Raw genomic sequence first — 15,812 nt, 5'->3', positions numbered from 1 at the left:
ACACATGCACGCGCGCACACACACACATGCACACACAACTGTACAAAAACTTATTTTGTTGAACTTTATATGCATTCATGTTGCCCAGTTGTAACTGCAGGCTGTATCCTGAGATACGTGTTGTTCATCAACCTAATAATGTTCAAAGAAAACTTTGAACAAAATAAAATGATGCTGAGTTCCCCCACTATACTGCAGAGATCTTCCAGATCCACCATTAGTCCTCACCTAGACTGCAGTATTTACCCCTGGGCAGAGCTTGCCTGTGTCCTCTACATCCTAGCCTTGATCACACAGCTAGACTAATTCTTTAAAAAGCCAAGTGGAATCCTGTCATTCCTTTGAACTACTCATCCCTTCTTATGACAGAGGCTCCATAACTTGTGCAAACCATGGGAAATTGGTCGCTAACGAACAGGCTTATGCCATTAGGATCACTTGGTCTTCAGTGAGCATAAGACATCAGGATAGAGAAGGGACACATAGGACCTGGAGGCCAGATATGTGATGCCCAGTTCACTGGATCTGGTAGAACGGTACTCACAGGAGCATTTGGGAAGGAGTTAACATAGAAAAGATTGTGGGGCTATCATGGGGCTTCAGTGACTTTACAGAAATATGAAACATCATGTTTATGAGGTGGAAAAGCTCAGCAAACCCAAATGTCTCAGGCTGTCATGTAAACTGGATTCTATTATTATTATCGTCATCATCATCATCATTATTACTATTATTATTATCATCATCATCATTATTTTATGAGTATACTGTAGCTGTCCTCAGACATATCAGAAAAGGGCATCAGATTCCATTACAGATGGCTGTGAGCAACCATGTTGTTGCTGGGAATTGAATTCAGGACCTCTGGAAGAATATTCAGTGCTCTTAATTGCTAAGCTACCTCTCCAGCCCATAAATTGGATTCTCAAAATGCTAACACAATCCATCCCAGGTAAGAGTAGAGCAGTTGGGCAGTGGTGGCAGCACATGCCTTTAATCCCAGCACCTGGGAGGCAGAGGCAGGCAGATCGCTGCGAATTCCAGGCCAGCCTAGTGTCCAGAGTGAGTTCCAGGACAGCCAGGGCTATACAGATAAACCCTGGCTCAAAGCACAAAACAAAACAAACAAACAAACAAACAAAATCAATAACCAAAAAGTGCCATCCCCCCAAAATAGGGCAAAGTAGGTTGCTCAAAAGCAAATATGGCAAGAGCTATATGAATCCAGAAGTCCTGGGAGAGGGGGTACTGACAAGAAGCAATGATTCAGTGCTTGTGAGCCTCTAGAAGGGTTTAAAACCTAAATAAAACTTCAATGGAAGTCGAAATGATAAAACGGTACAGGTGGAAAAGACTAAGCTTGCCCCACGTGGTGTCCCCAGGGTTACTGCATACATTTCTTTCCTGCCAGAAAGCACACTGGGATTGTTCACCCAACTCTGGGCCTTTCAGCATCCAGATGTGGCTAATGGAAAGACAGCAGATGTGCTGGCTCCAGCCTGTAAGACTGGAGAGGGTAGCTCAAGCCATGGGAATAACAGTCAAGCCAGCCCCACTTCCTCTTGCCCTAAGGAGAACCAAACAGCATATGCCAGCCCTGTCTAGCCAGTCAAGTTGGGTGGTGTATGGCAGCTCTTCAACAATGCCAAGACAGGGCATAGGACTGCTCGTGGAAAATGGCTGAGTGTTACAGAGCTAGATGGATCTGCAGCACTGCACCCAACACTGCTCTTCTGAGGAGACAACTGAGGTGAGGGATGGGATCCTTTCATGCTCTTAGACCTTGTTAACACTTTGTAGTATCTTCCTAGCCATGAAATCCCCAAACCAATGGCACTTACTGGGGATGGGTTGTGATGGGCCCTCAGAGATCCTGCCTATGTGGCAGAAAGACTTTTAAATATTGTTCAATGTTATCTATAATTAAATATTATATAACTATATATTTATCTTTATACATTATATAATTATATATAATACAATGTTAATCCTTGAGCATTTTACAGATGGGTAAAGGCATATGGAAGACCAATAAGAGCAGCAGTCAAAGACTTAAACAGATTTTCTATGGATAGGAAAAAAAGAAAGCCCAGAAGCTATAATTTTACTGAATATCCCAGTGCCAACGTGGGTTATCTCTGTGAGCTGTTGGCAGGAAAGCCCAAGGTCCCCACAAACCATAAGGGCTATAGCAGTTGCTGTTGGTTATAAGCTAGAACTAGATGCTAAGACCCTATTTGTTACCAATGACACTGCTTGCTTTAGTTGTAGAACATAAAAAATAAACTAGAACTGAGCTTAAAATTCCACTACTGTTGAATAGCTCTTGCAGTGCCTGGAGGCTAAGGGAAGAGATTCATAAGTCCTGCTTGGTTGTGAAGGATGCGTGCTACCATATCAACATGTCAGGGAAATGTGCCTGCTGGTGAAATAATGACGTGGCTGTCAGGGGTGCAACCAGTTTATTTCAGATTGAAGGTAAGGTCCACTCCACAGGAGGAACTTGGGTTAAGAATCTTAACCTACTGGGGCTGGAGAAATGGCTCGGCAGTTAAGAGGTTAAGAACTCATGTTCTTCCAGAGGTCATGAGTTCAGTTCTCAGCAACCACACAGTGGCTCACAACCATCTGTAATTGGATCTGATGCCTTCTTTTGGTGTGTCAGCAACAGAGTGCTCATATACATAAATAAATCTCTAAAAAAAATCTTAACCTAGAATATGGTCTCTTCTAAATGAAATGGCATGATCAAGGAGTGGCTTCTGATTTCATTTGACCATTATGGGTGCTTAAACATCTATGGTGCTTTGAATGAGGAAGGCCTTGATATTTAAATACTTGGTCCCCAGTTGGTGGAACTGTTTGGGAGATATTAGGAGGTTGGCCGTATTGGGGAAGGTGTGTCACTTGGGGTGGGCTTGGAGATTTTAAAAGACCCCCACCATCCCCACTTAGGTCTCTATGTCTCCTATGTGGGGAGGAATAAACTCTCAGCTCTTCCTGCCACCATGACTTTGACCCACTATCATGAACTCTAACCCTCCGAAACCATAAGCCCAATTAAAAGCCCAATTGTCTAACAGTGCTGATGGTAGTGTTTTGTCACAGCAATAGAAAAGCAATGAAGACGATATCTTAGGTCACGATTTTCTCATCTATAAATTAGGCATCATTATAAAACCTAACTCTCAAGGCAAGGTTGATGAAGTCAAGAGAGACAAGACCAGCACTAAGTGCCCGACATTGCAAAGCTCTCCCATAAACGGCAGGAGTGATCAACAGCAGCTTCTCTTCCCAGCGACACAACCATGCCTCAGGTCGCAGTGTTTCTTCAGATTTTTATGAGAATCCTTATGATACATGGAAAGAAAACACTGGATGCTTTCTAAAAAAATATGCTGTGTGACCTATTACAGCACAGCTTAGAGCCATAAACTGAGATTGTCAGAAAATGCCTGGGCACTTCTACCTAGACATCACATGTGTAGCCCCTCTTTTTCCAGAAGGGTGGACCAACCTAAATCAAGGTCTCACAGGGCCATGGACTCCCTCATACCACAGGGTCTATAGCATCCCAGGAAACTCAGAGATCCTTGGTCAGATAACAAATACAGACAATCCTGCAGGCAGCCCCCAAATCTGGCCCCAAGTAGACTGGATCCTACATCACCGAAAGCCTACTGTCCCAAGTTTGCTATGGAAGGCAGATGACCCTCCACCTCACTGGGGTGTAGGCTTACACTGTGGGCTCCATTTGGCTCAGCTGTGGCACTTCTGAGAAGCTGGTGTCATTAGATGGGCCAAGGAGTCAAGACAGTAGTAAGATAAGAAATTGTTTGTTGAAGCTCTGTCATCAAGGTCAAATCTCACAGGGAAACCAAGAGCTCATATCCTATATATGTATATAAAACACAAGCCTATCCTGACGTCTCAATGTTTCTCCAGAATTTTCTGCTAAAAGTTTTATGATCTCTGAAAACGAAATAGGCATGTTTTATTAAAGGACACTTCTTAAACTGTGGCACAATGTTGGGAAGTGCAATTTACACCAATAAAGTTGACAGCGTAGATAAGTGGGGCAGCTTTTAAGGAAACCAATTACCTGAGGAGACAGAAAAATAAATAACAAAAGCCAAATCGATGAATAGCTTTCAAAGAAATCCAATAAGCTGTCAAGAAAATCTCTGTCCCGGCTGGTATTCTGTGTCAACTTGACACAAGCTAGAGTCATCAGAGAGGAAAAAGCTTCTCTGGGTGGTGGGTGGTGCCATCCCTAGACTGGTGGTGCTGAGTTCTACAAGAAAGCAGGCTGAACAAGGCATGAGAAACAAGCCAGTAAGTAGCACCCCTCCGTGGCATCTGCACCAGCTCCTGCCTCCAGGATCTTTGAGTTTCTGTTCTGACTTCCTTTGGTGATGAACAACAATGAGGAAGGATAAACTAAATAAACTCTTTCCTCGCTAACTTGCTTTTGGTCAAGGTGTTTCATGGCAGCAACAGAAATCCTAATCAAGACATCTATTCTCACCAGGGAGTGGTGGTGCACACCAGTAATCCCAATCTTTGGGAAGCAGAATTCAAGGCCAGCCTGGTCTACAGAGTGAGTTTCAGGACGGCCAGGGATACATAGAGAAACCCTGTCTCAAAAACAAATAACAAAAACAAAAACAAAAACAAAAAAAAAACAAACCCAGTCTTTTATTGATCCTGTGAAAATTTTCCCCAAACGCTCTTCCTTAACTCTCTACACTCGAGGCTTTAGAATTTGACCAAATCAGAAAGCAAAACACAGTGAGTTGGTTGTAACCTTGGCATGACCTGCAACATTTTGACATCCAGAACAATGCTTACACACTATAAGGTCCCAGTAGGTTTGTTGAACAAATGAAAAGCCAGGCAAATTAACGAAAAGAAACAAAGAGTGTGTGAGAACTAGATGATTTACGGTATCTCTAATAAACTATGTAAAGTAAATGGATTTTTCTCATCATGCAGATCTGATTAGAAGAGTGGAAATACTGCTTCATTTAGAAGCTGGGACAGTCACAGAACACCAATGTCTATCGTGGCTCATATGTCAAGGGTAACTTATGAGTGCTGCTCAATGAAAAATAGGAAGAGTTGCCTAAACCAATATAAGGAGAGAGGTGCGGGGGAGGATTGAGAATTGTGCAGTTGAGAAGCCTAAACTTTGAAGGTGACATCATGTTACAATGACAAAAGAAAGGTGCACCCGATTCTAGATGCACGTGGATGAACAGGACAGCCCCTCCGATCTCTAAGATGTAAGGATTTTCCATCTCTCACTGGTCCAAACTCAGTCCTGGGACTAAGGGGTCCTGAACAATAGAGTTCGTTACTGAATAAGTCAAGTAGAGAGGCACCGGCCCTGGACTGAGTCAGCACTGGGGAGTGAAGAACTGGAGATGGATGGCAGATTCCCACTGCCTTTGCCAGGCCCAGTCCCCTTGGATGCAGCCTCATGGTTCAACCTGATTTGAAGGGCCTCTGGACTTGTTCCCATGACCTCTCATGGACCAATGCCCACACTACATGTAACCCATCATGCCTTCCCATAGCTCCTGGCTCTGAGCTCACACTATCCAACACCAGCATTTGTTTTGCCTCCCGAAGCCCTTCCCAAGCTTCAGCTCTTTGTACATCTGGTCACCCAGACCTTCCCTTGACGTTGAAACTTACTTGCTGGCTCTCGGATTTATGAGAACTTCTCTGTCCTCCCTCCCTGGCCCCACCAAGCTCTGAGCAGCCAAAGTACACACACTGCCTCTCTTTCCTATTTCCCTGTCCACTGCTTGTATGGAAGCAAGACTGTCTCAACTTGGGGTTCTCATTTTTGAATTTTGAAAAAACTCCCTCAAACTGGGGGTTTCAACCCCTGGTTCCATTATGCTCAATTCCTATCTGCAGCCCTGGGATCAGGTCTGGGCAACTGGGTAGAAGGTTGGGCTCACGTTAGTGACTCAAAGCTGCAACTGGAAGTTAATGAGCACCAACCCCTCTGCTGAAGTCTGAATGTGCTTGGGGATGTCAGAAGCCACACGTCACATCAGCTGCGTCAGAAAGAAGAAGCAAGCTATTTAAGGAGCAAACCAGGAGAGTGGGAAGCATTGTGACTTTCTAGGAGATTAACAGAACCCTCTAAGAACTTAGATATTGAATTTGAACGATATTTCAGAAGGTAGCCTTGTCTGAAAATAAGCTCTTACGTTATTAAGAGCTAGGTGTAGGAGTCACGCCTGTAACCCCAGCACTAGAATAGTAGGGGAAGGGTTAAAAATTCAAGGTCGGGCTGGAGAGATGGCTCAGCGGTTAAGAGCACCCGACTACTCTTCCAGAGGTCCTGAGTTCAATTCCCAGCAACCACATGGTGGCTCACAACCATCTGTAAAGAGATCCAATGCCCTCTTCTGGTGTGTCTGAAGACAGCTATAGTGTACTTATATGTAATAAATAAATAAATCTTTAAAAAAAAAAAATTCAAGGTCATCATGAACTACACAGTGAGTTTGAGGCTAGCCTGGGATGCATGAAACCCTACCTCAGAAAACAAAATAAACAAAACAAAAAGTTACTAAGAATCAGGTAAGGGGGAGTAGGGGGGTCTTTAGAGAGGAAACTGGGAAGGGGATAACATTTGAAATGTAAATAAATAAAATAACCAATAAAAATTTTAAAAAGAGAGTCAGATATGATGGCTCCCACCTGTGCTCTGGCTGAGGCAAGAGGACTGTCTCAAATAATCTGAAGCCAGCCTAGATTACGTGCAAGTCTCAGGCCAGCCTGGGATACAAAGTGAGACTTCTTTAAATAAGCAAACAAATGAAGTTATTAAATTAAAATGAGGTCGTGAAGAGGGTAACGTAATGTGACTGTTAATGTTGTTAAAGGAAGACATTTAGATGCATAAAGGTACACAGGGAGAACCCATGTAAAGACACAGGAGCGAGACAAATATCTACAGAACCAGGGCAGAGAGTTCAGAAGAAACCAGATTTCTAACACCTTGATGGCAGACCTTCAACCTTCAGAATTATGGAACAATCTATTCGTGCTGTTTTAAACCCCCATCTGTGGTCCTCTCTTCTGGAGGCTCCAACAAACTGACATATCACTCTTTCTCATCAAAAAGACCGTAAATATTTATAGATCAGCTGTGTGGGTAATGTTTAAAACAAGCTCTTTTGCATTTTCCAGTAATGCTCATTAAGTATTTAGATATGGTCTTAAAAAGTAAATGATAATCTTTATATAAACATTCAAAAAGAATATAAAATACTTATTTTAAGAAATGGTATATGGGCAGCATAAGTTGAAGTGCCTCTTCAATAAACTATTTAAGAAGACAGATGACTAAGTTAAGAAGAGTGGGAAGTGGGGAGCCACTTAATTAAGGGAGAAATGGGGGTGATATTATCAAAATACATTGTATGGAAGTCTCACTGTCATCATTAGTATCAGTTATAAAGACCAGGATATGACTTTCCTTGAAGGAAATAGGAGACTAGAGGACAGTGGCTTTGTCACCTACAGAGGGGACCCCCCCAACTCCTCCCCTTCTCCACATGACATCCACATACTGCAGGTACAAGAGCCACTGGAGATACAGCTTGTGGGAATCGAGGAAGGCAACAAGAGAAGGTGAGATAAGAGTTAATAAAAGAAGGCAATAAAAAAAGGAAGGAGATAAGGAAAGACTTTAATAGGAAATAGAAGGAAAGAGGTTTTATAGGAGGGAAAAAAATCCTTGCCCATTGGCTAGGAAAGCTTTTAAATTTGTGGCTTATTGAATTCCCCAAGCATTAATCACAAGATAAGAGAGGGGAATTTATTTTATACAGTTCATTAAAAATGAATAATAAAAGAGGTTGGTTTATATACTAATCGAGCATGAAAATGTATTTGATAAAGAACTACATGCCCATACCAAGAAGCAGCTATGATTCCCTCTGTGGGTTCCACAGTTCCACTGACTCTGTTGAATGTGCATAGTGACCGGGCGTTTGAAGAACAGGGGAGGATTTTACTTCAAACGTCTTTTCTAAGTTTAAAACAATCACATAAACTCTACACACCAATCTTCACTTTTATGACCAGTTCTAATGAAAAGATACTCCAACCAAATGGATCCTGTAGAAATGCCATGCGACCTGCTGTGCTGGACGACACTGGCTTCCCACGCAGGCGTGGGCTCAACCTCTGCCAACCCCTCCCTGGGTAGGAAAATGGGAGCAGCTTATTTTTGAACTTTCAGAGGGGCGGACCCAGCCTGAAGTTAGTTAATTCTCCAGCTGCAAATTTCCCCGCAGATGTTATTCATCTCGAATCCTCTTCTTGGCTCACGCAACACAGCATCTCCCAAGGCCTTCCTCTTGCCCATTTCCACCCCACCTCAAAGATTGCTCTTCAGTCATGGTTCTTATACTGGAGTCTTCAGAAATACAGCTATTTAAGTTAGCAAATGAGCTAAGTGAAACCTTCCGGGTGTGGGACTAAATAACCTGTATTCCAACAAAGCTTCCATGGGCTTCTGGTGTGCCTGGTCCTGTTGTCCATCCTCCCTACCTCTGAACTTCTTTCTCAACTCTTCCTACCTAAAACTTCTCCCTTCTTCACTTCCAAAATGTACCTGAAGGGAGTGAAACAGAGCGGGCACATGCCTCTGGCATCCCATTAGAGGGATGCGGAAGGAAATAGCAACATCACATCAACTAGATAAAACCTGAGGAATCAATGCCCTTCTCTTCCTTCTGGGGAGGAACAAAGAAAGGCGTATCCTAAACAAAACTTCTCAGAGAAGAAAACTATTTGTCTAAGTAAAAAGTAGTTAAATGAAGACTGGAATCCAGGCTGAGAGATTGGCTCAGTGGTTAAGAGTGCTACACAGGCATGAGGATCTGAATGCAGGTTCTCACCATCCATGGAAAACCTGAGTGTGGTGTGTGCATGTCTGTAATCCCAGCACCATGGAGGCAGAGACGGGAAGACTGATGGAACACACACACACACACACACACACACACACACACACACACACACACACACACACACATTGACGCACACGAGACAGGCAAAGGGGTTGTGGGAGAGGGAGAGGAGAATAGAAAAGACAGTAAAGAAAAACCTCAAGCCGGAATCATCCAGTAGAGGAGGGATGTGGCCCTGTCTACACAGAACATTGCATGTGTAAAGAATATCAATACACTACTTTGTGGGCAAAACCAAGATCAAAGCTGGAGGTGAGCAGGACCTCAGCAGGACCCATGGGGGCTGCACAGGCAAGTGCATAGATGCCTCACAGCTTCCATAAAGTCCCCCTGGACGTCACCGCAGGCTGAAATGGACAGGCGTAGGACGCGCCTTTGTTTGTTGGCTCGCCTCTTTGCTCTGAGTACAGGCTTCACGAAGCCATGCATTCCTTTCACAAGGTGGGGCATGGTTTGCGTGAGGTTTGCGGAAGCATTGACAGGTTGATAAACTGACTGACCTCTCAGAGGCTGCTTCCTCGGCATTATGAAGCACAGAACAAGACTCACCTTGCAGTGTTTTACCCACAGATAAAGTGAAATAATGTCTCTACTGTCTCAGGGGCTCACAAATCAGCCGCCCTTCGCGTGCCCTTCACGCACAGTACTTAGCCTTCTTTCCAAGAGAGTCACAGTCTGGCAAACATTAAGTATAAAAATAGCAGGAATGCCAGTCTTTCCAAGAAGGAGCCACTGTTTGTCCTTATAACATGAGGCAGACAAGGAGAGCTGCCTTGGCAGAGGACCCACGGTGTGTGTGGCTTCCTGGAGGCGGGTCTTGTTGTTTTTACTTCACTGTAGCTGATAATGGTGTCTTTGGTGTTGGTTTTTGGTTTTTGAAGATAGGGTTTCTTCTGTGTAGCCTTGGCTGTCTTGGAACTCACTCTTTAGACCAGGCTGGCCTCAAACTCAGAGGTCCACCTCCCAAGTGCTGGGATTAAGGGTGTGCACCACCACCAGTGATAATGTGTATCTTGGGATTTCTACTGCCATCGTAAAACACCATGACTAAAGAGCAAGTGGGGGTGGGGGTGGCTTATAATTCCACATTGCTGTTCATCATTGGAAGTCAGGACAGGAACTCAAACAGGGCAGGAACCTGGAGGCAGGAGCTGATGCAGAGGCCACGGAGGGAGCTGCTTACTGGCTTTCTACAAGTGACTTCCTCAGTCTGACTTCTTATATAGCCCAGGACTACAGCCCAGAGATGGCTGGACTCTTCCAATATATCACTAATTAAGAAAATGTTCTACAGATCTTTTCTTTGTTTGTCTGGGTTTTTTTGTTTGTTTGTTTGTTTGTTTTTTTGGGTTTTTTTTTTTTTTGAGAGAGAGAGAGAGAGAGAGAGCGCATTTCACTGTGTTGCTCTGGGTGTCCTAAAATTCACTCTATAGACCAGGCTGGCCTCAAACTCAGAGACATGCCTACCTCTGTCTCCTGAGACCTGGGTTAAAGGTGTGCACAACCACTGCCTGGTTCGGCCTGAGCTCAGTGAGTTTTCTTAATTGAGGCTCTCCTGTCTCAAATGATTCTAGTTTGTGTCAAATTGACATAAAATCAGTCAGCACAATGGGTCTTGGCTAAAGAAAGATATTCTGGGTAGAAGGAAGAAAATAAAAACCAGAAATCTTGGGGAAACTTGAAAATAAGAGTTTGAGCCAAGATGATTAGCTTTAGTGAAGTCACCTCAGGAGCCAAGGAATCTCATGGCTGCTGGCATTCGTTTTCCCTCCCTCACAGTGGCTCCAACAAATGCCAGTTATGGGTACTGTTTGAGAATATGATTATCCTTCCTACTTAATTACCGGAAGTCAGTGATTAAAAATACCAGTAATTATCAAGCTTCATGAAACCCTCGTTGGTAACAAACCCTGCCCTGTTTTCACTCTCCAGAGCAGTCAGTCCCTCCCATTACACTGATAATTTAGGAAGGGTTTGGTCTTCTAATGAAATGCATAGTAACTTTACAGGGCAGTTCACAAGCAGAGACTGTGGTAAAAGCTGCCGTGGTCATAGTGTCTCTTTACAGCAGTAGAACCCTAACTAAGACAGCCGGCAAGTGCAGGAAGGAATAAGGAAGGAATAAACCCATCAACGATACCTGAGAAAGACAAAACTGCAAAGCAAGCCCACGTGGAAAGACCATGAAGAGGCTTCCCTTCATACTCATTTTCAGAATGAAGGACATGGAGAATATTTGAGCAATTGGGCAAGAACAGTGAGGGGTTCTAAAACAGCTGTAATGCTGTGCTGGTTGCCCTGGAAACAGTACACACACACAAACACACACACACACACACACACACACACACACACACGCCTCCACCACCCCCATAGGACACTGATGTGTAAAAGAGAACAGATGGCTTAGATGATGCAGGCAGTATCTGAGCCTGGAGAGGAACTGGCAAGGGGGTGGGTGCCACTAGTAAAATGGGAAGAAAGCTATTGTGTTCTAGGGACAGCACAAATGCTGCTCAGACTGCACCTGCCACCATCATGGAAGGGATTTGGGCTGGAGAGTAGGAGCTCATTTGCCCTCCTACTGGCCTAAGAGCATTGCTCTGGATGGTGCTGGCAAGTCACATGGCTAGTTAGAGCTGACTTTTGTCCAGCCAGGAAGGTTGTGGTGGTCTAGAAGGTCCCTGGGGTTCAAGTCAAAGTGGTCAGCATTACTGTCTGCTGAAAGGCTCAGACTTTTCCCAGAAACCCCCGAAGTTCTAAATTGTTAGCTCTTTGCTCTTCTTAGCTTGTATCCTTTATACATCCCCTTCCTGAGCTGACCTAGCATCCTCCGGGCAATGTCTGAGGTTGCCTTTGAGCTCCATTCTCATCCCTGTGCTGCCTGTTCAACCCAAGGCTCTCTCCATGGCCATGGTTCTTCAGGATCTTCACAGGTAGTGTTCCCTTAAATTGCCTATCACTGAAATGGTTTGGGGGCCCCTAGGCTTCCTAAAACTCCTTCAGAATATTCATGAGGTCAGAAACACATATTTCATTTTCTCAGACTTTCATGAGTGTATATAACAAAGGTTGACTGATAAGGTTTTTAATTCCACACTACAACTAATTCCAAGAAACCACTGTCCAGTTTCATGTGCTGACAAAGACGACTCTACATGAGAAGACTGCTACAGGATGCCTTATGTAAATGTGTGTACAAGGTTACTGATCTTTCTATAAGTCCATTCTCCAACCACATGTGATATGTGTATTTATGTGGTATCTATGTATAGACCAACCAGAACATCCCATGGCTGGAAGTATAGCTCAGTGGTAAAGCAACTGTGTAGGGTTTCTCTGTGTAGCTCTGGATCTTCCTGGATTTCCCTCTGTAGACCAGGTTGGCCTCGAATTCTGAGATGCCTGCCTCCGTCTCCCGAATGCTGGGATTAAAGGCATGCACCACCATAATTGTCTATTAGCCAGTATTTTTTAAGTTTTACTTTAGCTCTGGTACAGTGACTCATGGCATTTTCTAGCTCACATAAGAAGAAGCTCTTTTAGGCTCTCAATTTACTCTTGAGTGTATGAGGAAGGTTCCTGAGATCAAAAAGCTAGAGGAAGCATGCGCAGCTGGCAGACTGGCTAATTTGGAGATGCCTGCATGGTCACACCGCTTCTACCAGGTTACTGATCTGTCTATACACCCGTTCCCCACCACCTCACTACTCTCCATGGAGGCCATCACTCTTAAGCCTCCCACACTGTACCTTATGTCTACCACAAAACCCCAGGTGGATGAAAAGGATAAAATAAGACCACGTAGAAAGAGGAAGGAGGGGCCTAACACACTGGTAGGTGGAATGGGTGGAGAAGTGCATTTCTGATGATGGTGTATGTGTGTGGATACGTGTTTATGTGTGTGGAGGTGCGTGCATGTGCATGTGTGTGTAGACCAGAGGTCAACGATTGGTGTTAATCCTCATGACTCCACCTTTTGACAGCCTCTCACTTACCCTAGGCTGGCTAAGTAGGTTAGACTGACTGTCCACGGAGCCCTACCAATCCTGTGTCTCTACCTCCCCAGGACTGAACTTACTGGCATACAAAACCATGCCTCATACTTGCACAGCAAGGACTTTACCAATAGGACCACCTTCCCAGCCCCTCTTTTGCTACTGAGACTCTAATTTATACAGATATAAAATATGAGGTTTTGAAGTCTAAAAAGTTTGAACAAAAACTTAACCTAAGTAGGCTGGACGTGGTGGCATATGCCTTTAACGACGGCACTGAGGAGGCATATGCAAGCAGATCTCTGTAAGTTTGAGACCAGCCTAGTATACATGGAAAATACCAGACCAGCCAGAGCTACATACTGAGATCCTGTAATAAATGAACGAACTAATGAATGAATGAATGACCTAAGAAACAACTTTGTTTCTACTCAAAGTTCAGGGAAATGCTTGTAAGCAAATAACCAGGGAATATGTTATGCTAAGAGGTGCTGTAATTGTGGCCAAAGTGACATGTTCCAGGACTGCAATGTGCCCTGGACAGTGTGCTGAGCATAGAAAGAAAAACAAACACATAAACAGGAGAGACCCTACTGGGAGGATTTTTGAGGCCTGACCCACCCCTCCCTGCCTCCAGCATAGCTGTAGCCATTTTGTTCCATGCCTGCAAGCTATTTCATATTGCTATTGTAATATGTCTGCCACTCACTGACATAGATAAGTAACCTGACTCAGAGCAAGGTCGTGCTGATCACATATCCTGCTATGTTTTGTATATTCTGAGATTTGTTAATCTTAAGAATTTCAACAACCATACACTCCACTTAAGGCCAATCAGAATAAAGGTCAGTTAGAACTGTTCTGTCTAGATATCCAAAATAGCTTTAGTCAGAGCCAACTTCCTGCACCTGCACAAGTTTATTGTGGGTTTTTTTTCTTTATAAGCAGACCTTGAGAAATGTTCAAGGTTGTAGCTCAACCCCTGAATTCTGAGCTACAACCTAGTTGACCAGTCTTAGGGTGTGTGTTCAATAAATCATCCCTGTCTGACTGAGATCAGTGTTTGTGTGGTTTGTGGGGTGACTCCTGGACCCCAACAAGGATGGAGAAAAGGTCCCATGATCTGGCTAAGGTCACTTGTAGGCTTCTCTACCTGGTTCTCTTCAGATGCCGTCCAAAAGAGATCAGAACCCTGGCCAGAGCTGCAGGCTTGCCTTCCAGTTCACGGCTGTCTCCCAGCATCCTTTGTGAGCAAACATACTTCCCTCACATTTGGGAGCCTCAGTACGTGAGGTTCAGGGAGCAGAGAGGCGACTGCACATAGCATGCAGCTTCCAAGCCCAGGTTGAAGACGCGTCCTGTCCCACCCCTTTGTCCCTGTCACATTCCCCAGTAAAATAAGGAAGAGAGGATAATGCTGTTATGGGTGTCTTAGTAACTGACTTGTTGCTGTGAAGAGACATCCTAACCAAGGAAACTTATAAAAGAAAGCATTTAACTGGGGCTTGCTTACAGTTTCTGAGGGTCAGTCCATGGTCACCATCCTGGGGAGTATGGAACAGACAAGATGGCACTGGGGCAACAAAGCCGGCCTGGTCTACAAAGCAATACACAGGTCTGTTTTTCTTTGAAATCCTATCTCAAACCTCCCCATCGCCACCAGCCCAACACCCACCAAAAAAAAAGAAAAAAAGAAAAGAAAGGAAGGAAGGAAGGAAGGAAGTGCTGTGCTTCCTCGGTATGTGAAAGTCCTTGGGTTCTGTCCCTAACATCATAAAATAAAATAAAATAAAATAAGCCCAACTATGCAGTCACAGATGGTAATACAGGAAGCATCAAGATATGTTCAGTTATTTATATACTTAAATACATATGTTTATCATATAAATATCTTTAATATTTTTATGTTCTAAACATTTCCCAGTTCTTTTCAAAGTATGTAGAAGACATGAATTTTATGGCACTGTGAACCAAGGACTCTCAGGAGAATGAAGACAGGCTCACTACTCGGTCAATCAGAACAGGTTCTGCCCTATCAGAACAGGGATCTTTGATCCTTTGGTCCCTGACTGCAATTTGTGGTCCCCCAGATACCTGTCTGAAGGTCTATGTTCTAATAGCTGCCTGCAAGCTATGAGGGTGAAGTGGGTTCAGAGATCATGCAGGGTTTTGCTAAAGCCAACGTTTATTATATATTTAGAATTTACAAACATCGCCTCATTTACTTCCCTGAAAATGCTCCAAAGCCAGCCTTTCTGCTTCCATTTGACAAATGAGGGAACGGAGCCTCAGAGAGGTCACCTGGTGAAAAACAGCAGCAGGGCTTGAAGCCACACTCATTCCAAAATGCTTCTCCCTGCACAGGCCTGTTGGTATCCTGTATGTTTTGTGGCATATTCTTTCTGGAGAAAACATGTTTACTAAGCAGAAGTTACTGAGACCTGCCATTTTCATTCCCCATGTCTGGGTACAGGCTCTGCCTGTCTACACTGCCTACTTCTTCCTATAGCACCATATGCTAGAAATGGATGGCCTTATGCAGACAAGTTTAATACATTTTCTTTTCTCATAACACTCTTACCCAGGCAAGTCTAGCAAGGATATCTTCAGAAGAAAACACTTTGACCATGTGTATTAGAGCAAAGTTATATGCCCACATTAAACTCAAGGCTTTAAAATAGAAGCCTCAATTAAAAACCTGGATACTTTGCATCCTCAATCCAGAGGTGTCAATTGCCAGAGGGATTGCCCCAGCCCCAGTACAGCCAGCAGAGAACTCAAAGGTGGCATCACACACACGCACTACACA

The 15,812-nt window shown here is 44.0% G+C and overlaps 1 protein-coding gene across 1 annotated transcript in view; it reads right to left on the bottom strand.

Annotated features, from left to right (window-relative positions):
- The window catches only part of Matn2 (matrilin 2), a 138,143-nt gene that overhangs the window by 102,808 nt on the left and 19,523 nt on the right, over positions 1-15,812 (bottom strand). The window lies entirely within an intron of this gene.

Source organism: Rattus rattus, chromosome 1 (genome assembly GCF_011064425.1).
Source record: "Rattus rattus isolate New Zealand chromosome 1, Rrattus_CSIRO_v1, whole genome shotgun sequence".
NCBI classification, from domain to species: domain Eukaryota; kingdom Metazoa; phylum Chordata; class Mammalia; order Rodentia; family Muridae; genus Rattus; species Rattus rattus.
This window is presented reverse-complemented; position numbering and strand designations above follow the sequence as displayed.